General features: G+C 44.8%; 1 long non-coding RNA gene across 1 annotated transcript in view; it reads left to right on the forward strand.

Moving 5' to 3' along the window:
• The window catches only part of LOC138510046 (uncharacterized), a 396,450-nt gene extending 372,080 nt beyond the window's left edge, over window positions 1-24,370 (forward strand). The window contains exon 3 of the long non-coding RNA XR_011280305.1: window positions 24,303-24,370. This is a non-coding gene — a long non-coding RNA (uncharacterized lncRNA). The remainder of the gene's footprint in view (window positions 1-24,302) is intronic.
• Window positions 24,371-24,650: the final 280 nt, after the last annotated feature.

A 24,650-nucleotide genomic window follows, 5' to 3' on the forward strand; every position in this document is an offset into this window, starting at 1 on the left:
CGCTCCAGTGGGGGCAGTTGTTCCTGGCAGCGCATGCAAGTCGGTGTTTCGTCCAGAGGAAGAGGAGGTCTCGACATGGAGGAAAGCTGAAGGTCTGAAGGTTGTTGCGCTGCCAGGGAAGAAACCAGCCGCAGAGTTTCCCGGTTACAAGGTACCACCCTTTTCTTCACGGTAGTGGTAAACCGTGGTATTCCGGTTGCCGGGGTGCTTGGCACGGGCAAGGCGGCCACGAGATGGTCCAGGAAGGCGACAAGACGGGCAAACTGGTTATCCCCACCAGTCAAAGGAAGAAGACTCTCCGGGCTGGAGATCTCCTCTGTCGTCGGGAAAAGTGGTGAGACGGTTCAGCAGGGCTCCACTGGTGGTGTCGTCGTTGCAGGTCGGCTCGGCTTCTCTCTCCTTGGATTCTTTAGGTCCTGTGGCGACGTCTGAAGTCCCAGTCCCCAAAGCCCTGCTTTTATGCAGAAAACCCCCATTCATTCAGCCTAGCTGTCACTCAAACATGCTAAGTGGTGAGCCGGGCGGCTCACCACTTGGGCCAATCACACAAGAGTGCGACTTGAGTTGCCGAGGCAACTCAGTCCAGGGTGCCTAAACCCCCTCCTACGCCCCCTGTGGTACCCAGACAGAGTGGCACCACTTTTGGAGGCTTCTGTGGAGAAGCCCGCCAAAAAGTGGAACAAAGGGCTCGACTTGGGTTGGAGTCACAGAAGCGAACACAAACGCCATTTTGGAACCAAGTTTCGGCAAAAAATACCAACCAGTAAATTTATAATAATTTAATAAACCAGCGGTATGTTCGAAGCTATTTTAAAAAGTGGTAGCCTCGAACCATGGGAAAATCCCATCGGAATATATTCGCGGTCGAATATAAAAAGTAGTATCCACTGCCACCAGCCAAAACTTGGTCGGGGGGGGACTGGACAGTGCCCGCTCGAACAACAGACCCCGGGGCAATCGAATTGCCCCGACCAGTACGTCCATAATAGGATGGTTTGTACTGGTTCTGTTCACAATTTGAGACTAGTAAAGCCAATGGTGACTTTACATGCCCTGGGAGACAGTAGTCAGCCCCAGGGTATGGAGTCTATGTGTGGGGGTCGCTACGACACCCCTGGGTTACGGCACGGAGGGTGCTGTGTAACCCATATACCAAAAACACATGAAGCCCTATTGGGAAAAGGACCCCATAGCCCATAGAACACTTACAAAGTCAAAGGAACACCTCAAATCATGTCTATGGGGGGGAGGAAAAGAGTCTCACTCTTAGCATTAGAAAAAAAAATAAACCCCAAAAATCCAGCAAAGCTGCTGGGGGACTCACTAGGTTTGGGAAATTAGCCTTTACAGAGAATTCTCCTTAACAGTTCACTAAAGGGGACATAGCTAAGCAAATATCTATGCATTTCGACTTATGGCGCCATGGTTGGTGATATAGAAGGTATTGAACAGGGCATGCATCTGAAATATTTTGATTTGGACTAATGGTTCATAAGTTCACAGAAGGTCAATGCTGCGTGAGATATATTATGTCATGTGTAAAAAAGAAAAGGTTCAACTTAAGCATGTTTTACTTATAATGATAATCAAACAAGCAATATGTGCGTCTATTAACAAATCACTATGATTGAGTATTCTTATTTTGTGAATAACTTTGCATTCCGTCATTTCCCTTTGTAGAGAAGTTGAAATGGTAAAGGCCATGCCCCCCAGGTGGCATCACCAATACCCTCAAGCGTGTAGAAATGTTCAAATAAAATCGTCTGTATTTCCATTAAACCCTAGACTGACCACTGTGAAAAAATGCTTTCCCAAAATAAGCAGTGCGTTAAAGGGCATTGGTTGGCCAAGCATAGACGGGCCTCTGTGATCCAGGGTTTGCGCTTGTGCTCTATCAGAGGCCAGCTTTTAACTCCATCTGCCCTGACATGCAGAATGTTCTTCCCTAAGCACATTTTAGAACTGGCCCCAGGGTGGGATGCCTGTCCCCACGGGACCCTGCGACAAGCCAGCCGTGGTGTCCTTGTGCTTTCATCTCTAAACGGGGATCTCCAAATCATTTAGTCTGGCACTTGACCACTGACCCAAGGGGTCTGAGGCAGACTGCTATCTCCCTGTGGGACCCCCGTCTCCTGAGAGCACAGAGACTCCGCACTATTGTCCACTGCTCTCGTGTTTCTGCCTAGGGAAATGGCGTCCACTCTCAAAATAATGTAATTGTCCATTATAGCATTGGGCACTTCACTCTTTAGCTTAGTTACACTACATGTCCTTCCAGAGCCCTTTTCCAGCTGGCCCAAGCTCCCCCAGATGTGGATATGTCTGTGGCTGATATCTTCTAAAGAAGTCCACACTCCCTGCTTGTCCTAAGAGCACCAGTGCACTCCCTCCACCCCCCACTAGATGTAGCAGTGGACTACATTACCTGCCTTGGCACTCCATATAGTATGCTTTGACCTCATCCCTTCCATTTCCCTCTAGGTCCTGTGCTAACATCGAGGGGCCTGCCTGACTGCAGTCCCAGAGGCTCTCAAGACACTTCTCCACAGGACCCACAGAAAACGAAATGCACCTCAAGTTTCCCTGCGTGGACCCCTAGTGCCGTAGCCCTCTTTCAAATAGGAGCGTAGAACAGCATCTTTAAAAGGAGACCATGGTCCCCAAACGCTCAGGGATGCTGGCTCACTGGCTCTAGGCGAGGATGTGTTCCCGTATTCCTGCTCCGAGCAGGCCACTGCCTTCCCACCCTTTTTTCTCGGCACTAAACTGGCAGGACGTACAGCCTTTCTAATTCCGGTTCCTCCGTTGATCAGTCGTAAACCATCCACCCCAGCCCACAGGCAGGCCACTGCCTTCCCATGCTTCTTTCGGGGCATCAAACAGGCAGGACATAGTGCGATTTACAATTTATAATTATTGTTTTATAACGCGTTTAAGAACCTGTGTTGCTCTGCGTCGTCTTGCTTCCAAGACGAGCACGTTCGCACTGAGCTATACTACCCGAGGCACAAATGGAGTGCCAAAGTGCAGGATGTGTAATGCCACCCACACTCTTTTTGTGCTTATAATGTGCCCTTGGACTAGGTTTGTGTTGGATGCCTGACTAGAGGCTTTTTTTTGTTTGTTTTCTTTTTGACAGTAATGATATTTGTCCCAAATAATTATTTTCAAAATTGCACGATTAACAGCGAATGCCCTCTTTTATACAGTGTGGTAAACTGAACTACCCATAGCCTTTTTATTTCACAAATGTTTCTTTGTGCCTTTTAATTGTGTTAAGATCCTACATGTGTTCAGAAAATGCTTGCATTAGCTGTTGATTCTGCCATTCGGAGAAGGAACAGGGGTAGATGAGCGTAAAAGGCTGGAAGAAACAGGGTGACTGCCATATCCGCCTGACCGTGTGGGGCCCAGGGCCCTCTTCACAAAGGCATAGGGAAATGTGTGCAGATTTCACTTATACGTCTTAATATGATTTGGGTGCTTTTTGCTTGTTTTGTTGTCCACCATTTATACTATCGACCATGACCACCGTAGTGGTCTTAAGGCACCTCGCCTTGTTCGATAGGTTGCCTATTGTGACCTTGACAGGGTGTCGCAGACCTTAATCTGTAAAATGGAAGACGAGGTGATAGGAACGAGAAACTGGACAATCGTATGAGCAAAAACAGAGTGGGAAAAGCAGTTGGGATGAGTGGGAAGGGATAGGGTTGTCGACGTAGGGAAACGCGCTACTCAAATGTGATCAGATTTTAGTAAGCAGGAGTGTTGGGCTCAGTGGAATACATCTCGGATTGGAGCAGAGTTTTATTGCGATGGCAATATCTAGAACTGATGAAGCATGGCACTAGATGTTGTTGGATGGTGAATGGCTGTATGACAGACTTGAGAAGTGCTCACGTGTGTACATTACCCATCCAAAGTGGCGATCGGTGCTGTTTTCCTTCGGCAAATCAGCAGCCCCTTTTTTAAATGTATTTTATTCTGACTTTAATTGCCATCTTGGGTCCAGGCAGTACCATTATGGCAGTGTTTGGCAAATTCCTATCCCGTGCCTAACCAAAAGCCAAACCTGTTGGCTTTGCCAGCCAATGTTTGCTTATCTATATGGCTTTTGTATAATATGGTGTCCCGTTTGTGCTGTTTGAATAATATAGTAGTGTACATTGTGCAGTGGGTCAACATAAGTATTGTTTGTACAATGGAGGAATGAAATACCAGGATCACAATACGCCATGGAGTGCCTAGGAAAGCAGCGAGGAGGAACAATGGGGTGTAGTTGAGCTCTTCCCTAAACGCATTGGCTTGGCAGAGGGAGCAATGGTTGGGGGTGCATGGTATCGCAGAGGAAGGAACTCTCTCCCAGTGATTTGTTAATTTATGATATCAGTTAGGAATCTCCCACAGTGGGTATACATCACTTTTGCTGAATGACAACTTTGCTGAATACGTTTTTACCACTTTTTATAACACAGAAGGGTAGATGCTAAGTTGGGGTAAGGTGGTATATAGTGGAGGGTGGCGGAAGGGCGTGCCTGGATCTCCCCCTGCTGTTTGTGGTTAAAAGAAGGCGGAAAAATCGGCGATTTATGGGCGAAGTTGCCATTCAGCAAAAAGAATGTGGCAAACATTCATAGAACCCCACAATATACAGGGTTTGGCACTTGTGTCCATTACAGTCACTCAGTTATTTTCTCCACGTTGAAAGGTTCAAGAATGCTTGCAGTTGCACTTACTGAGGGCTTGCATGCTTTATGCTCATGTAATATCTGTACGGTCGGTAAAGCAGCTGGGAGGCTACAGCATTTGCAGGGGGTCATGATTTAGGTAAGGAGCCGCTTCCTTCCATGACGCAGATCCGCCATTTCCCCCTGGCGTGAAGTACGCGATAAGGAAGTTGGTCAGTGGCTCATCAAAGCTGCCGGCTCACATGAGGGAAGTGTGTGTTATCATTCCCATCCATCCTCAATGAATGTTAATTGCGATAATTCGTCAGAGCCGTCTCTTCTCATTGACCCTTCTGCTTATTCTGAAGTGAAATCCTCCTTTATGTATCCGCGCTCTCTTTCTACATCAGCATCACGTCAGCATGGGTTATTCTAACAATCCTACACGGATAGATTGCACAGCAGCCCATCCGCTAAACATTTCATAGTGGCATGCATTATTGTGAGAACTGCTCTGGGTATGTCTTAAAAAAACTGCTAAGGGAGCAGGGTCCTGTCTCTTCCTGGTAGGACGAATGGTTGTGCAGATTACATGCAAACCGATTGTTAACGCGCCATTTTGGCCCTGTAATGATTCCGTTTGGCAGATGCAGTGTGTGGGGCAAGGGATAGAGGGCGTCCCGGTGGGAAGCACTATAGGCTACGTGCTTAAGTTGCTGCCTTTGGACCCTATGGCCCCGTTTCTGATGTGTTCTGCATTCTAGAAAGGTACTCTATAGCATGCATATGAAAGTATATATGTAAGGTAATTATGTGTGTGCATAAGGTGGGAACACACGTTTTTAAATAAGTTAATGCTACCTGTAAAAAGTGAGCCTATAAATGTTGGGCATGCCAACGTTGGGGTTTACCAATGTTATTAAAACTAACATTTAAACAGAACATAAAATCAAACTTGCACTGCAGATACTGGATGGAAGCCCACCACGGCCAACAAGAACATGCTCAAAACAATGCAGTACAAACAATGCACTTGGAATTGCATGTGCAGAGTACACTTCAGCACAATAGTCCTCTACACAAGGCACTATACACAACCCCACACCACGAGCACACCATAACCAACAACAATTTAGCACAAATGTCCGAAAGAAACTGAAGGTTAAAAGGTGGAGTCTGCAAAGGTGGGAATTCCAACTTTAAGGTACACACAGTGTCCAAAGGAAGCATTTCTCTTTTACGAAGTCCACGACATTACAAATGAAACCTTAACTCGCACCACACCACTACGCTTGTATTGTGAAGCAGTGTTTAGTTGTCTTCACTTAGTGAAGAAGCATCCCCTAATACATAGACAAGGCACAAATGATCAAGAACTCCTTGATCAGACGTTCGTTCGATCATCATAAACCCCAGATTGAAAAGTCGCCTTCAAGAGACAGGTGGAAAGTTAAACTAAGCATTGCATTCTTGCCTTCTTTAGAGTGTGCGATTTCCGTGTGTTCATTCCGAGGACTAGTCTAAGGGCTTGCGTCCTGGCTCTTATCTGGAATGCTGGTCCGCAGGAGGACGGCCCGCATTAGGCCAGCGTGCCCTCGTTATCCATAGTCCCGTGCTTATCTCCCACAGTCCTGACCTTCCACACACTGTTTGTCCCTGCCACCTAGCAGGCGTCGGACAGCAAGAAACCGGATTGTGGCGGAGTTTTTTCTCCCACACTTGATCTGTGCCCTAAAAGTATTCTCAAGACCTCGCTGTGGTTGCTATATTGCTTGGTTGTGCTTGTGTCGCCACCCTAATGGTATCTTTAGAAATAGGTGTCCTTCACTAAACTTCTCCCTAAAAAACCCACCTCCCATCACTTGTATTCTTTGCGTCTTCTTTCTCCTCATTTTAGAATTTCTCTTAAATACACTAAACCCGTTTTCATTTTTCTCCTAATGCTTTTTTCCTCTTTTTAACCTTTTATAACCATCATTTTTGCCTCTGTTGTTTTGTATGTTGACCAAATTATGGATGATCTCATACGACCAAACATGAGGCATGCATTTATTTTAAAAAATGTGTATTGTAAACTGATCTTCATGTACCTTGCACCATCAGCAAGTGTGCTCTCTCTTTAAGAAATCAAGGGTGCTTACAGTGTGTTCTGTAGGATGTTTTATCTGGGCGATATGTAATTCAGGGGAATTTCCATCCACCCAAACCAGTTGTGCAGCATTCTCCTTTATTTAATAAAGTTCTTTTTATGAATCCGAGACCCCAATTTAATAGAATTGATTCCCCATCGCTTTTTTGGGACAAGAAATATGCAGGGTTACACCGAATGTTTATTTATTTAACCAAATAGAAATAATTGAATCAGATTACAGATACATTGTTTCTTGAAAGAAAAGGCAAATGGTAAAAAAATGATCAACGCACTAGTAAAGTTAGTTTTCAATGCCACAGATATGTTGAAGATTGTGTTACTAAAGTTTCTATTCCCATAAGTATCTATGCATATAATTCACCCTGAGCATGCAGGCACAATAGATGATTGCGAGTGCATCTTTCATTTGTGAAAACAAGAAATTAGTTCAAATATCACTGCCTATCCACTTTTCGCAACCTCCACTTTATTGAGAATTGCAACGCCCTTTACTCAATGGGCAGGACAGAGTTTCAACTCAATTATAACATGGTATTGAACCGTTGGGTAAATGAATGGCTTGTACACAAAGAAAACGTATGTTGGAAAAATTCCCTTCAATGATGAAGATGGGCAATCTGAGTGTTCCTGCCCACCCGATGGGGCCCCCAACCTGAAGAAGCATCCCCGACAGAATAACCATCGACCGTATGAGATTGCACCAGTACCCACAGCTCCCAGCATAAGCAAGCACCACAAGCGGTACCCAGCTACCCGACCATATAACCCGGCAGTGGTACGGACTCTATCCAAACCAAGTGACGACAGTCAAGACTGAGCTGGAGATGATTATATCGACTGAATCTCACGCAAGCCATGTTGCAGGTCGTTAGAGACACCATGACGACATTGCTGCGTTAGACAGGAAGCACAAGTGCAACCTACACATTCGGTACATTCACACACCAATCCACACGAAGACCACATGCGTACAGTTCTATGAGCTAGAGGACAGTGACATATACATACGGCCTGCATGTTTATTATTTTGCCACATAGGCTTGCTACAGCACCGCAGAAACGCAAGATGCCCGAAGAGCTTGTCTATATGCTTGCTGTGAACACTTAGTAATGAAGAAATAAAGGGAGGGTTCTCACCAGAATGAAGGGTGCCAATGTTAACACTGAGATAAGTGCACTTGGTGATAAGTTCGTCGGGCAGGGGCTTCAGGAGAGGATATGTCCTCAAGATTGGGTCCCTCGAAGGGGTCAGACGATTCACTGTCCAGATTAGCAGAATGGTCTAAGGGAAAGGCAAAAATATTTATTGTGATCAGGATCACAGTCTGGTTGGGAAATGAAGGAGAGCATTGGTGGAGCTCCAGCAGGTCGCGGTAACGTGGATGCTGCGACTGCCATTAAGTGGAGCATGTAAGTTTATGTATTGGCAGGGGTGTATGACGTCACTGCATGCATGCACGAGTGACGTCATGGTTTACATGAGCGGACCGAATAGTGTCTATATCCAAATGCTTATGTTTGAAAGATGAAAGACATATTGATAGTCGGGATATCAAAGAGTAAGTATATTATCGGGGGCATGATGTCACTGCGCGCATGCGCGAGTGACGTCATGGGTTACATGGGCGAACCGGATGTCTATTAGAATAGCGTGTCTTCATCAAAATGCTTTTTGAACTATCTAAAAGGAGTAAAAGTGTCATACTTGGGAGATGACAGACATATTGATAAAAAGTCAGGAGATCAAAGAGTAAGTGTCTAGCGCTCAGCACACGCGTGAGGTCCATTCAGGCTCAGTCAGTCCCTTGATGTTGAGGCAGGCAGCAAGACGCAGGTGGCTGGGCGTCTAGGCTGCGCCACATGATGTTAACAGGGCATGGGGTGACAGCATGTTACTTGCCTCCATTTTTATTGGCCACGCTCCCCTAGGCAGGAGTGTAACTTTACTGGGGCAGCACAGGAGGGCGCATAAGCACTCGTGCAGAGCTGCAACCCTCACCTGCTCATTACACTTTTCTTTGTGGCGAGTATCGGGGCAGCTAGGCGTTGGTTGGCTGGACACAGGTGATTGGGTGTCTAGGCCACTTCTTACTCTGCTCCCCCAGGCAGGAGCGCTGCTGTTCCATTCCTTTTCCTGCACCCATTGTGGCAGGGTGTCACTGGGGGAAGGGTGTCGCTGTTGGCAGGGTGTTGGGGCCAGCTGCTGAGCGCGCAGGGCAGCACTAGCGGCAGGGTGTGAGGGCCACCTGTTGCTTAGTTCTCTACCCAGAGCAGGAGTGCATCTTTCCTGTGGCGGCACAGGAGGGCGCACAAGCACTCCTGTTTAGCTGCAACCCTCACTTTGCGGTTTAAACTTCCTTTCACCTCCTTTCTTTTTCTTGTTGGCAATCACCGTCTAGGGCCCGGGTTCAGGGGTATCACGAGGAGCTCGCTCAATTCTCCCTTTCCATCTCTGACTGCATTCACCGCAGCGAACGGTTGTGATTTCAAGGATAATGAGAGTCAGAGAGCCTGGGCCACTGCAAAAACCTGTCAATAGTGTCAGTGGAAACCAGGAACTACTGCTTGGTTCGCAGCGACAGAATACTCACTGGCGCACTGTGGCGTATTTATGCTGGGACCTACATCTCAAAAGGGCAATGCACATGGGAGGGTCACACAACATAGATGTTTTGGACTACAACTCCCATCAATCCTACCCAGCATAGTCAATGGGGAGTTATCATGGGAATCATAGTTCAGAACCTCTGGAGAGTCACAGATTGCATACCCCTACCGTAGGGGGACTAATGCTCTAGCTAAGTGCATCCGCCTTTGGTTTGTTCTGGTGCATGTGTGTTATGGTTTTCAAATAATGGTGCTGAGCTTTTAGGTATTTCTGGATGCTACTCTCTTTAGAGCGTTGCAGAAGTTAAAGGTGTAAATGAGTACATTTTTGACAGGCTGTCACCAGCATAATATGAATCAAATATTTCCACAAATACCTGGAGAAAAGGTTAAGTACTTGCTACCAATCTATCAACACCAAAATATGGGAACTGAACACAAATTAACCTATCCGAGGCAGACAGACTGGAAAAGCCCCCCCAAAGCCCTCCAAAAGAGAACTCGAGCAAAACACTTGCCTCATTTTGCTCTCAGCGCTTTTTACCAAGAACCTCCATTGTTTGTGTAGAAAGCTTTTAAAAACGAGCGTGGACCAAGCCAACAGGTTTGTCTTTTGTGTAGGCATGAGATAGGCATTTTCTAGGCACAGCCATAATGGTACTACCTGCCCATGAGACGCAAGGGGTGGGAATTAGTGTGATTTCAATGCCTGGCAAATGCCTCTACACAAGCCAAAATTATTGGCTTTGTAAGTGCTTGTTTTAATGGGACTTCCATGCGAGGAACAATTATACATCAATTTGCTGAAGGCACAATTGGTTAAGACAGTTTTATTACACCAGTAGCAGGTTCACTCTCCGCAGACTGCTTACAAATAGCAATGGCATGCCAAAGTTTGATGTTACTGGTAGACAGAAAACGCTTAAAGCGGTACCAGGAGGTTGCGTTTTGGGCAGGGAGGGACAGGTAGTTGGTGGGACTGGCCATAAGGATGAGATTGGCCATGGTCAATCGTCAATGGGTGGGTAAATGCTAAACACCTACAAGCTGCGCTGATTCCTCACATCCCATCTCACTCCTAGCTGTACCGCAGTGCAATAGTTTTGGCTTACAGGCGGCGCTCAATCGCCACTTAAAAGCCAAAACTACAAATCACTGCTTCATTACCTCAGTAAAGAACTGATCCAGAGTCTGAGAATAATTCAAGTCAGTGAAGGCAGCAGATATGGACATGTCAGTTATCGTCAGTGGTAGCTGACAGGGTAATATTAATCCGCATGCAGTCAGTAAGAATTCAAACAGCAATGCATAGTCTGTAATTATATGTTCGAGTGACTAATGGGAGTTAGAAAAATACACAGATTTGCATGCAACCAATAGACTCCTGCATCTATGTTCTAAGTGGACTCAACACCCAGATCAGGAATATTACAGCACGCAACCTGTTATTTTCTAGGCGCAGGAAAATATATTATTACGCCGATACGATACATAGTCGGCATTTACGCGCATTATTTATGACAATAGTAAAATATAGTGAAACCCTGCATGGTCTACTTGTATGACAAAATTGGCATTATGAAAGGCAGCTTTGAAAGCGTTCTTGTTAAGATGCAGTAAATTGACATGCTCCCAACATTACCTACAACCGATTCAAGTGTTTGCAAGCTTCACAAGATTATTACAAAGAAGAGATTAAAACATTAACGCACAGTAAGTCATGCTACATTGTTAACAGAATCCAGTTGAAAGCTCCTTTTGCCAGGTACAAGCTTTAGTGGCAACAGGTGAATGCATTAGTGAGGTAGCTCAGCGAGTTCCTGTAGTAACCAATGAAAGTTCGAACATAAAACGCCGGCTTCAGTCAGTCTCCTGCCATGGGAAGTCTCTCCTCTGCACCTGTCACTCCAACTGATGGCTCCAGCTGCCACTGGTGGAACACTCGGCCCTCACCCTCACATACTCTCCTCACACACTCCACGTTCTCCTTCTGCCCAGGCAATACAGATGCATTTAATAATGGAGGGGCTCGTTGCATGGTGCTCAGAGGCACTCGTTGCACCCATTCAGTTCCAGAATCGACCCAATCAGAAATATTTGAAGATCTAATGTTCTTAGCTTCTGAAGGCTGTAGATCCAGAGGTATCACGTAATATTATCCCCACCAATAATGTAGCCTCTTAGGAGAATAGCTCTGGGGCAACGTGCTCGCCCTGGAAGCAAGACGACATGGAGCACCACAGGTTCGATCCCCGGGTCCGCACTTAGAAACCTCTGGGTATTAAGCGCGTTATAAATAATCTATCATATCATATTTTATCCTAGTCGTCAGGAAACGGCATAGGTGACATTCTTGATGGGGTTAATATGAGGTTTAAATGGGAGTGGGGTTTGCAGGGTCTCCCCTGCAGGTTCCATGGGTAATATTGCCGCAAAAAAGGCGCCATTCTTGCATGGCGATATTAACACTTGGAACCGATCCAGAAGCCATGTACATATAGATTACTAGTTGAAATCGATTCTTTGAAGAGATTAATTCACCGACTGATAGTCAGAAAAGTGGAAAGGCACCAGGGGTGGATAAAATACTGGCGGACATCTATAAGAAAGACACTGGAATTTGAGCACCTTTCTTTCTCGCCCTCTTCAACGCCGTTGCGGCTGCTTCGACAGTACCGATTTCCTGGAGCAAGGACGAGATGATCCCGATACATAAACAAGGATGTAGAGACCATACCAGGGACTACTGGCCTATTCCCCTCTTGGATGCACTGGGTAAAATACATGCTATTGGTTCGATTGAATGCTTGGACAGAGGATAGAAAAGTTATTCATCATTTGCATGCTGGCTTTTCAGCAATGATCCCGCACTATTGATCAATCCTTTAGGTAATTCGAAATTTTAGCTAAATATGTAGATGAACTTGTACGTGCTGCAGGGGGCATACATTCAAATGGCCAGCTACCAGCCAGCAATGAAAAGTCACTTGGCACCTCAATTCTATACATACACACAGCACACCATTTACTACTCGCCAAGAGTCAAATGTCACTAGCCAACGCTGGTTTTGCAGACTGCATGCTTTTCTTTTTTTTACTTTTTTTTATTTGGTTAGTTGATACAATCAACCTTTCAAATACAAAATACAAAAGTGTACATTCAGCAATTTAAGTTAAATCATATTAATAATACATATACATATCACATACATCTTTAACATTTCTTTCTCATTAAAATATCCAACAAGTTCAAAATTCTAAGTTAAATCAATTTGGGGATTTTGGAAATATTGCATCCAAATACTGAACTATCACAACTCAGCCAGTTTTGTGCTGGTGAAAATACACTGGCATAGTTCATTAGAATCCATTGGGCAGTGTCTAACAATCAGATTCTTAAAAAATATTTCTCATTTACAATTTAACTTAGGACAGGCTACTACAATGTTCCAATGTTTCTCTTTGAGATTTATCCTGGCAAAATCGGCAATAGTTCTGTCCCTTTGATATTCATCGTCTTCTAGCCATCACATCTGGAGTAGGTCATAAATTCAGTCTGAAATGTAGATATTGGTTACGTATATACAGAGATGGACACTTGACCAAATAATCAGCCATCATCCGGTATTATTTATGACCAAATAATTGCGCATCAAAATCTTTATAGCGCAGACAGCTACTTCGGTTAGTAGACCAATCATGCTGAAAAGAATTTCTTTTGGAGCGTGCCGGATTTTGTAAAAGCAGGTCCAAATTGATCAAGGCATCAGTCAAAGCATTAAACATATATTTACACCAAGTTTTGGAAAACATATGTTTTGCAGTCAATAAAAATTGAGCCATTACTCCCAAAAGGTTAGAAGTGGTGAGTCCCATAAGGGACTTTCTTAACAAGGCACTCATTTTCCACACTATTTGTGAATGTAATGATAATATTCCTAACTCGAACCGTATCCAAGGTAACAGAGTGGAATTTGGGAGGCCAAGAATTTCCAAAAACGATATTCTAATTTATCCCACCACTTACGGTCCTTTGGGATTATGGCTTCTGCACCATACATTAAAATTGGAATCACTTTTTGTTGGTAAAATAAAGAAATATGTTTAAGTGAGAAATTTCCATATTTTCGTGTAAGTATTTTAGCTTGCGAAATTAGAGTTTGTAGTTTGCATTTCAGCTCTTGTTCATATACCTCACTGGTCATAGTATCTGTTATGGTAACTCCTAGATATTTATTCTGTAAAATTTTTTAAAGTTCTGTATCTAGCAACTTCCATTTATACGACTGCTGTTTGGATGTAACTTTAGGTTTACAGATCATTATTTGAGTCTTATCTATATTGATCACAAGATTATTCTCTTTCACATAAATATTGAGGTGATTCAACAAGTTTTGTAAGCCAACAGATGTCTGTGACATGAGAACGATTTCATCTGCATATAATAAATAGCACTTTTTCTGGAGACTTAACTTAGGTGGATCACTTACAACCTTTTCAAATGATGTTCCCAAATCGAATATAAACATGTTGAAAACAGTAGATGCCAGAATGCAGCCCTGTTTAAGGCCACGCTGTGTGGAGTATGTCAAAGAAAGTTGACCTGCCAGAGTCAATTTAACTTGCATAGATGTATTAGTGTGCAGGAGCATAATCAAGGCAAGAAGTGAGTATGGACAATTATAAGCAGCCAGTTTATTATAAAGTAATGAGTGATCAATGGAGTCAAATGCAACTCGGAAATCAACAAATGTTAAATATAGCGGTTGATTCCGAGTAGCATATTCGGATCTAATGATATTTAGCGTAATTATATTTGGAACTGTGCCAAGTCCAGTCCCAAAGCCTGATTGGAATGGATCTCTGAGTTGAACTCGTAGAGTCCAATCGTTAAGTTCTTTCAACAATATTCTCATGAAAATTTTCCCAGGAGCCTCCAAGAGTGCTATCGGCCTATAGCTACTTGGCAACTGCCGGTCACCCTTTTGATAGATTGGAACGACGATAGAGTGTTTCCACGTCGGGGGCAAAGATTGAGTATTGTTTATAAAGGTAAATATGTTAAACAATATGTTTGCCCATAGCTCTGGGTGCTTTTTTAGAGTTTGATTGGATAGCCCATCAGGACCACAAGCCCTTGATTGGCTAGCTATTTTTTAATGTAATATCGGATGTCCTCTAAATCAAACTTGATAAAGAACCTTTTGGGTGCATCGAGAGATTCTAGACTTTGGGCTCCATCTGGTATAGAATAAAGTTCAGAAAAATTATTAATCCAGTTTTGTTCCGTGACTCCATTGGCTTGGGCTATAACTTGCGAGCCATGTGAAACCAGGTTCAGAATGGTCCAAGTTTTAGCAATGTTATTAGTGTGCAACACACTTAACATATTCGCACCATCCTTTTGATGTTCTTCAGCTCATCTTGACTACAACCAATTCTTATATTTAGTCCTAATATTTGCTAGTAGAGTGCTCTGGCAGTTATCGGTTGTTTTTAATACTTCACGTTTTTGTGATCTATACAGGGCTTTTCTTGTTCTCAAGTCATGATTGTACACATGTAACTTAGGATGTTGATTTTTTTGATTTGAAAATTTGAAAGAGTCACTTTGGAAAAGTTGCATCATGTCACTGTACACAATATCATGTGATCTATCACCTACTCTTTCTTTGTTCAATTCTGAAGCAAAATATTTATTAAAGTGACCTAGCGACTCTTCAGAACATCATAGCCTATTATGCCCAGAATTCAAGGTGAGGAAACCTTATTGGTACAGTCTCTTGCCAAGGCTATTATCACTAGTTATGGACCATTTTGCTGTCAATTTGTCATGATCACTTGCATTCGTTTCCACAATACAAAATTCAGAAATTATTTGAAAGAGTGCATCATTAGCATACATATAATCTATGGTGGAAACACTTTAACCCCTTCGCCAAGTTGGATGGGGGGGAATATCCGATTTAAATGCTCCATTGAGCCTACGCATACTATGAGACTTTATGAAATGACTCCATTTTGCCAACCTGTTTTTATCAGCTACCGGATTCTTAGTTACACAATCCAGGTTGAGGTCTCCTGCAATAAGTATATGAGAGACCGTTGTATCGAGAATAATTATATTAATCAATTTGTTTAATAATTTCCAAAAATAACTTTCGGATATACCCACCGGGTTCCAATACACATTTATCAAAGCACATGTAATCGATTGAATATTTACTTTTACTAATTGCATGTACATATTCGGAGTTGCCCATGCCTCTGACTTTATTCCTGAGTCCAATTTAATGGCAATTAATAGGCCTTAGCTGGGCCTCCCATGAGTTACTTTTTTTTGCAGGATCCAGGAAGATGTCATAACTGTCCCAAATGGGAACACTAGTGAGCCACTTCTCCTGCAACATAAGTACGTTAAAGTTGTCTATGGGATTTTCATTATTGTTTAGCAAGTGCTTAAATCCCCTCGTGTTCCAACTAAGTACAGTGATTTCGAGATCGTTGGACACTGTGTCTAATTAATTTGAGGCTACATCACATTTACAATGGCATTTCGTGCGACTTCCTGGTAGTATAACTCGATGTGCCAGGGAAATGCTATCTCTTTCCTTACTTGATTGTTCAAGTTTAGCAGTGCCAATTGCATTTAAGGGGACAGACTCTACTGTGATCTCAAAGCCCATTGAGTGTAAATGGTTTTTGGCCGACCATATATTGTTTTGTATAACTCGTGAGTTCATCCAAAGCCTAACTGAGTTGAAATTCATATCATTCAGAAATTCCACTAATTCAATATCTGTAAAGGTGATATCCTCAAGTTGTGGAATATCTGAGAAAATGGCCAATATTGACCGTCGATTTAGATCATACTGGGTATATGGTCTAGATCTACATGCCAAATTAAGCGAGTAAGAGGCCGGACGCTTCGAAGGTTGCGCATTGAATTTGCCATTATTTACTGATGTTATTCTTTTGTTAATGTTTGGGTTGCTGTTTGGGGTTTTAGCTTCTTTAATGTTAGCTAATGCTGAGTGAATTAATTTAATAATCTCTGGAGCTATTTCAATTAGTACAGCACGATTCTTCTGCAACGCTGGCAAGGAGCCAATACTACAAGCAGTGTCGCCACAGTGGGATTGTGAGAGACTCTCGGGTATCTTGGGAGATCTACCCTTCTCTCCCAATGTATCTACTACAGTGATAGTGGGCACTGGGTTATTTCCTTATTTATTGAGCAAAGTACACAACAACGGTTGTGTATTCAGAGCCCGTTCTTTTTCTGTTGTTGATTTTCGTTATTACTTAGCCGTACATTTACAGTATGGTCGCTATGAAGCGAGCTCGATCCCAGCAATGGCAATAAGGTTTGCCCAGCCATATATGCACCCACAGCTCTCCTGATCTCCTGACGGTGGAATTCCAATGCATTGAGATCTGTAGGTGCTGCCCTACTGGTGGGTTTAGATGAATATATCTGAATCGGGGTAGAGGTATTCAAATCGGGATTTTTGTTTGACTCGCGAGCAGATACCGCTCGAACAAGTGCATCTAATGGGGCATAAAGAATAATGATCTTGTCAGCTTTGGGAGAGTTGTTACACTCTCTACTTTGCGTCTGTTGCTGGTATTTTTTTGAGACTGCTTGCAACGCCAGTAGAAATCTTAGTCGGGATGTTAATACATTTGAAGAATTGTTTCGAGGGGATTGGGTCCTCCGACGTATTCCATATCTATGACAGGTAATGTCCACAGCTGTGCTGCTTCGGAAAATCTTTGGCGTCTGCGTCCTGCGTCGATGACGTCGATGCGCCGTCCCCGAGGACGAGCTCCGACGGCCGACGTCACCCGATGTGATAAGTAGGACGCACGACGCCCATAGCCTCAGTTCTGTTTTTTCCGCAAACGTGTTCGCTTCGTGAATCTCGGTACGCCTCGACTCGCTGGAGTTTGCTGTTTTCTATTCTCGGTTCGTTGAACCTGTTCGGTTTGTTGTGAAGACCTGCTCGTGGCGATGTCTTTCTCTTCTTCAACCCCACGTCTGGGCTTCAAGAACTGCGGGGACTGTGGGTCCAAGATGTTGGTCATGGACTCGCACAACGCCTGCCTCTGGTGCCTCGGGGAGGCCCACGATACGGACGACTGTGTCGACTGCCAGTCGCTCACGGCAAAGGCCTTGCGGGAACGCAAGAAGAAGCTGTCGGTAGGCCGGGTGTCTAAGCCCCGGAAGTCGAGGTCTGCGGGGCTTTTGACGGATGACTCGAGGGGCGACTCTCCGCGTCATCGTCGGAAGTCCAGTGGGTCCCCTTCCAGGAGTCGGTCTCGCCACTCCTCCGCCTCTTCAAGGCATTCCTGGAAGCGCCGGCATAGGTCGCCTTCACCATCCTCTTCCGAGGACTCTGCCCGTCGGCGAGTCGCTTATCCCTCCATGCAAGCGACACCGGAGGAATGGGCTTCCTTCGGGAAGCAGATGCTAGCGATTCTTGAATCGCAGGGCACCGGTCTGTCCGCCCCTCCGAGTGGGGTCGGTCGGCACCGGTCGAGAGACACCGCTCATACGCCTTCGGGCTCGGGTGGTCGGCACGGCTCGCGGGAGAGGTCCCGCTCGGACAAGGGTAGCCGTTCTCGCCATGCCTGTGCCAGGTCCCGGTCCTCAACGCGCTCGAGACCGTGTGATCCTGTGCCGTCTTCGAAGAAGACGTCGATGCCTGTGGCGCCGAGGTCATCGACGATTTCTCTTGAGGCTCCGCCTCCGAGGGGGTCGTCGACGCCGTCGGCGCCTAGGTTGTCGAGAGACACGCTCGGAGCGTCGATGCTGGCGGCGCTGCAGCTGACGTAGACGCCGATTCGCTCGACGTTGACGCCTTTTCGGTCGGCGCTGACTCGTTCGGCGCCCTCAACGCCTTTTCTGTCGACGCCGGCGCTGACATTAATGGCTTATTTAGGTTAGGAACTGACCTTATTGTCCCATTTCCTAAACTTAAGATCCTGGGAGTGACTCTTAATCAGTCATTAACCATGGAATCTGACGTTTCTAATGTTGTTACGTCCTCAGCGTACTATATTAAATTGCTTCACCATCTCAAGCCGTTTATCTCTCAGGCGAGTGCAGAGACCATCGCCAGAGCCATCGTTGGGGCTAAAATGGACTATTGCGGGAGCTGCTTTGTTTGTTTGTTTATTAATTTATATGGCGCGCCAAACCCAAAGGTAACTGGGCGCAACAGAGATCAGAAAACATGAATACTTAAAAGCTTAGTTACAGAGTGAGGCACAAAGATACATATGAATCATTACAGGTAGTTGTCTCAACAAAACAGTTAAGGAATATACATATATACTGTCAGATTTGATAAGAGCTATAGGTGTAGGTTGAGTCGGCGTTAATCTTGGGAGTCATTAGAGTGTAGCAAGGTGAGAATATTCCGTCTGAAGCTATAGTAGGATTGGTCTTTTCTAATGTCAAGTGAGAGAGCATTCCAGTAATGGGCTGCCTTTATCGCGAAGCTGCTGCCGCCAGTTTTTTCAGTCTGAATTTAGGAATCTGTAGGCAGTAGGAATTAGTGGTTCTGGTAGGGCGGGTCGATGTTTTTCTCACTATTCTTGCTGCCAAGTAAGGGGGGGCTACATTGTTGAGACATTTAAAGGTAAGTGATGCTGTTTTAAGTGAGATTCTGACTGATTTTTAGCCACTTATGTTCTCTTCTTTTGTTAGAGATGGTAAGTTAAGGGCAGTTCTAAGGGCATTATTTTGCAATGTTTGAATTTTGTCAATGATGTATTTGTTAGCTCCCAGATACAAGGCATTGCAGTAGTCAAGTTTGGAGAGTATTAGGGCGTTGGCAAGGATAATGCAGCTTGCTTGGGTGAGGAAGGCTCTGCATACCCTAATGAGCTTGCAAGTGTAGGCAGTAGATGATGCTAGGGAATTCACTTGTTTCTTCAGTGTTAAGGCAGAGTCGAGGCAGAAACCTAGTGTTTTCACTGCTTTGGCAACTGTAATTATGTTGCCATCAATGTTAAATGTGGTATAGTTAGGACTGCGTTTTTTTTTTAGGTTGGCCGCGGGTCCGAGGAGCAGGATTTCAGTTTTATCATCATTCAGGCAGAGGCTGTGCGTAGCCATCCATGCCTGAATGATGAGATATATTTTGTTTACCAAGGCCGTATCAGAGTCAAAATTGCCCGAAAGGGGAATGAGGATCTGAGTGTCATCAGCATATTTTGTGTAGGTGACACCCAGTCTATCTAATTTGTCAAATAGGGGTTTGGTAAAGATATTGTACAGAGTTGAAGAAACGCAAGAACCTTGGGGTACACCGCATATTATCTTGATAGGGTCTGCTGATGCCAGTGTGGAGAAGACTCATTGTGCGGTTATCCAAAAATGATTGGATCCAGTCTATAGCCTCGCTTGAAAAGTGGCATCCGATGCCAAGTGTTAGCACAGGACTGTGTGATCCACCAGATCAAAGGCCGCCGTCAAGTCAAGGAGTAGCAGCATGGAGGTGTTTTCCCTTGTTTTTGAGCTCATCAATCTGTACTTTGAGATGAATTAAGGCTGTCTGTGCCGTGCTGCGGTCTGAATCCTGATTGGCGGGCACCTAGGAGCAGGTTAGATTAAAGATAGTGCTGGATTTGTAGGTATGCTACTCTATTATCTTGAGAAGGAAAGGTACAGTGGTGATAGGCCTGTAATTAGTGGGAATAGTGGGGTATAGGGTTTGCTTCTTAAGGAGAGGTAGAACCCATGACTCTTTTAGGTTGCTTGGGATGGTGTTAGTAGAGAAGGATGCATTAACCAGTTTGGTTATGAAGGGGGCTAGGTCCCTTGCTGCATCATTAATTAGCTGGGCTGGGCAGCTGTCACCCTTGCAGTTGGACGGTTTGAGGGATGTGATAATCCTTTCGGTTTCCAAAATAGAGATTTTGGCAAATTTAAATGGGTCTGGTCAGGGCCTGGTAGGCTAGTTGTCGTAGGGCTGGGGAGGAGTGAGGTCTCGTTGGGAGTTAGAGATGCTTTTTTAAGGAGATTTTAGTTTGGAGTGTTTTGATTTTATTTGTTAGAGCATCTTGGATGCTGGTGCACCATTGTTTGTCTTTGGCTATATTGTCAGGTGAGGGTCCGTGGGATTCCAGCTCCCTTAGGATAGCGAATAGTTCCTTGGTGTTGGAACTTGGATTACAGATTCTTTCGTTGAAGATATTATTTTTTTGTGGGTAGGATTTCTTTTTTGTAGTTATTAGCGAAGTGTTTTAGTTTCAGTTTATTTTCTTCAGATGGGGTGTGTCGCCATTGAGATTCTAGTTTCCTTTTTTGCATTCTTAATTCTTTTAAGTGAGGGGTGAACCAGGCATTTAGGTGTGCTTGTTTACTTTTTTGTAGATTTAGGGGAGCAATAGTGTCTAATGCTTTCTTCATGGCATTATTGTAACTTTCTACCAGGAGCTCAGGATCCAAGTTATTTGGAAGAGCATTGATAGTTGGGAGTAGCAATGGCAGGAGATTGTCTGGAGTAATATTTCTTTGGGCTCTAGTGGTGGGTAGAGGTGCTGCCATAATTCTCTCTTTGGTAATTTGTTTGAGGGGTAATTTTGGTGATGGTAAAATCACAGTTCAAGGTAGCAACCCAGTCTAGGGTCCTTCCTTTATCGTTTGTTCGGGAGAGAACTTTTTGGGTTAGGCCATGTTTGGACTGGGCTGGTTTGTCATCCGGATCATTGAATCCTAAGTTAAAATCACCTAGTAATAGGATTGGTGAGGAGTCTTTAGTGTTGTTGCTAAGAGGCTAGATAGATCCTTCTCGAAGGTCCCAATGGGGCCAGGTGGCCTATATATCAGGTAGATTGTTAAAGTGTGGCAGTTAGAGATAGGCAGTTTGGCTGTAAGCAGTTTGCATGATTTGAAGGGAGGTTGAGCTAGTAGTCTTAGAGCAAGATTAGTTTTTGCTATAATGGCTAGTCCGCCTTCTCTGCAGTAGGGTCTGTCCATTCTGATTAATTGATAGTTTTCAGGAATGGCTAGACAGTACTGTCCCTGCTGCTTTGTGCAGCCATGATTCAGTAACTGCCAGGAGGTCGAGGTTGTCAAAGGAAAGGGTGTCAGCTGGCGTTGATCAAAGCTCCAGATAATATGGTTGTGTTGGGCGTATTCTGGATTTTTATTGGAATAAGTTTAGGTTGAGTTGTGTTGTTACAGGGTATGGTTAGGTTGGGGCATGGCTTCGGGCACCGTGAGATGTGTTTATGTTGGGTGTTAAAGGCCTTGTTGCTGTAGCATAAAGGCTCGTAACGGCAGGGTAATCTAGCTCGATGTCTGCTGTTTCTGTCCAAGGTGGGGCAAGGTGCATATTTAGAGAAGGACATAATTGATGCAATTAGTGGTAAGGTAAGGCACATCAAAGAGGCCACCTGAGTCTTGTTTAGGCACATCGTAGTAGGTGTGTAAGGGTGGTGAAAAATGCAGTCTAGCTCAATATAGGCAAGGGGTGTGTAAGTGAGGGTAGGCTGGTCTTGTAGGGGCTGGTCTCATACGGGCCGAGGTATGAGAGCAACACAGTGGTTGGCATTGGGTTGTCTAAGGGGGGCCCTCAATAGCTGGCCATAGGCTATTTCAAAAAGGCACACAATAGCACACCCAGTAGCTGGCAGTAGTCTGTCAGGACGGCACACATAGTTGACAGTAGGCAATAGGCTATTTCAAAAGGGGCACACAATAGCTGGCAGTAGTCTGTCAGGGGGTCACATGGTAGTTGGTAATAGGCAGTGGGGTGTTTCATAGGGCACACAGAAATCAAGCAGTAATGGCGTAGCTGTGACTTACATTCAAAGCAGTGAGCATGCAGTAATACAATCAGGTATTGCAGTTATAGTAAGCGGTCATAGAGGGCATAGAGTGGTCTCGCTGGCAGCGGGGTGGGCGAGGATTCACATGAACAACAGGTCGCAGTGAGCGGGTACTTAAGCGGTCAGTGCTTATATAGTCAAGCGGGCAAGACCATAGTTAGTGAAGGTCAGTGTGCTATATGGCCGCAAGGATAGCATACATAGACATGGCATAAGCTAAACGTGTACAGTCAATCAAACTAGTTCAGCATTTGAGGGGTTGGTCTATCATGCAGAAAGCAAATATGACCTGCCTCAGTCAGTAGTAGGTGTGCATGTAAAATTAAAGCTAAGCGAGAGCGAGGGTTAGCGAGGTAGCTGTTACAAAAGTAATGCAAGTAGTAAGGTTGTGATAAGATATGGAGTGCTATTTGCGGGTAGTTAGGTTAAGTAGCATTCTAATGCAATAATACAGTATTACAGTTCAAGCTCAGTTCCTACCACGTGTCAGATGACAAACCAATTTCACTTTTGAAGGCTAATTCCACTGAATAAGGTAGTGTGTGGTAGCTAGGGCGATGTTGGCATGTAATAGTGTAACTATTAGCTCCCCACTAATAGTAAAGCCATGATGAGATCAAGAGGGGTAGATTTTCGGTGCAGAGTTCAGAGGGGCGTTGGTGGAGGTCCTGTGTCGGCCTCGTTGGTACAGTACATATTAGTTGTAGTTCATGTAGCTTGTAGTAGTGGTGAGGCACTAGGGGTGACTGGTGGGGATATAGTGCAATAAAGCAATATGTAAGGAAGTCTGACGTACCTTATAGACGTATGGCATTGGTCGTATAATGGTTGCAGTTACCGAACGTGCCCAGATGTGGGAATATAGATTCAGGAAGCTCGCGCGTGACGTGCCTTAAAAGGATTGAGTGTGAAGGACATGGGGATGAGCGACCATGAGCAGAACAGGGGCAAAACAGGGCCTTTATGCTGCGGACCTTCACAATGGAGGGCCGGCTTCTGCCTTGCCGGCGGATGTGCGCCTGGTGTTTAGATGCACCACGTTGCCTGGAAAAAGGACGCTGGCTGCATCATATGGGCGGCCGCCATCTTAAAATGATATTGCGGTGCCAGCATAAATCTTACCGCGTGCAGGCAGATAGATTTGGTGAAATTCTGCTTGGATGGGCAAAATCTGCTTGGATGGGCAGCGGGCAGCAGATCACTTGTGCTGCAGAATCCAATCTTGGATTATGTACTGCGATGTTTCCTCGTTGGCGGCTTCTGCGGGCGAGGTAATTGCAGGGTGCTGGAGGGAGGAGGGAGGGGGCTCCTGCCCTCTCCTCCTGCTGCTTATTGGCTGGTATCAGTAAACGTGATCTGCTCAGAGTTCAAACTATGCAAAATAGGGTGGTAAAAGCAGTGCTTGGTCTCTCTAGAAGAGATCACGTTACGAACGCCAGGCGGTCTCTTCACTGGCTGCCAATAGAAGCACATGCCTTGTTCAGACTACTTACTATCACTTTTGTGCAGGCTAGTCTCTATGCCATTCTATTTGCAGGACCCCATTACCGATAAAGTTAACGATAGGGGGTTGAGGTCCAGTGGGCAGTACCTGCTTAATCAGCCCAGATGTAGATCTGCCAAAGCAAGTAGCCTTATACTTAGTGGTTCCCAAACTTTGGACTATGTTACCAAAATATGTAAGACTCCTGAACTCGCTTATGCTTATGCCCCAGGGTCCACATTGCGCTCTATAAATGCCGTAATGTAATGTAATTTACTCCAGTTCCATCTAAGTTCGATCTTATTGCACAAGATGGTAGTACCGAAATAGCTTAGTGCAGACTTGTAAAGACCTTGCCCAAGAATCTAAAACTATGCAAACTTGGGGTTTTCCAACCTGTATGAGTGCATCAAAGGCATTGGTTAAAAGTGTGCATGCCAACAGGGCATGCTATCATCTAATTGATGAATGTCAAAAGATCTCATAGATTATTGTATCCACTCGCTTATTCTTACTTTTAACAGTTTGTTTTTCTTTACATTTACAGGGCAATGAACCCCCTACAGCTGATGCAGTAGTAGTCCTGCCATCGCCTTCCTCTGACTGAAGAGGTATGTGACTTGATGGTGGCCATCTGTAAAAGCATTTTGTTGGTTCTGCATGATTTTGAAAATGGGTCAGCAATTTCTGAGTGTTGATTTTTCAAAGCAGGGGTTGTGCTTTAATGTTCCTGGGCACAAGGTGCCATGTTACTAATTCCTGGCTGGGATTGCCACTGTTTAGCTCTTCTTCTGGTTTGCATGCCTCTCAACCTTATGGGTGGTCAGGGCGGGTGAAATCAGATCATTTTGTTTTTGGTGGGAGAAAGCCCAATGAAATCTGTAGTATGGGACTT

This window comes from Ambystoma mexicanum, chromosome 6p (assembly GCF_040938575.1).
Source record: "Ambystoma mexicanum isolate Mex_15411 chromosome 6p, UKY_AmexF1_1, whole genome shotgun sequence".
Classification (NCBI taxonomy): Eukaryota; Metazoa; Chordata; class Amphibia; order Caudata; family Ambystomatidae; genus Ambystoma; species Ambystoma mexicanum.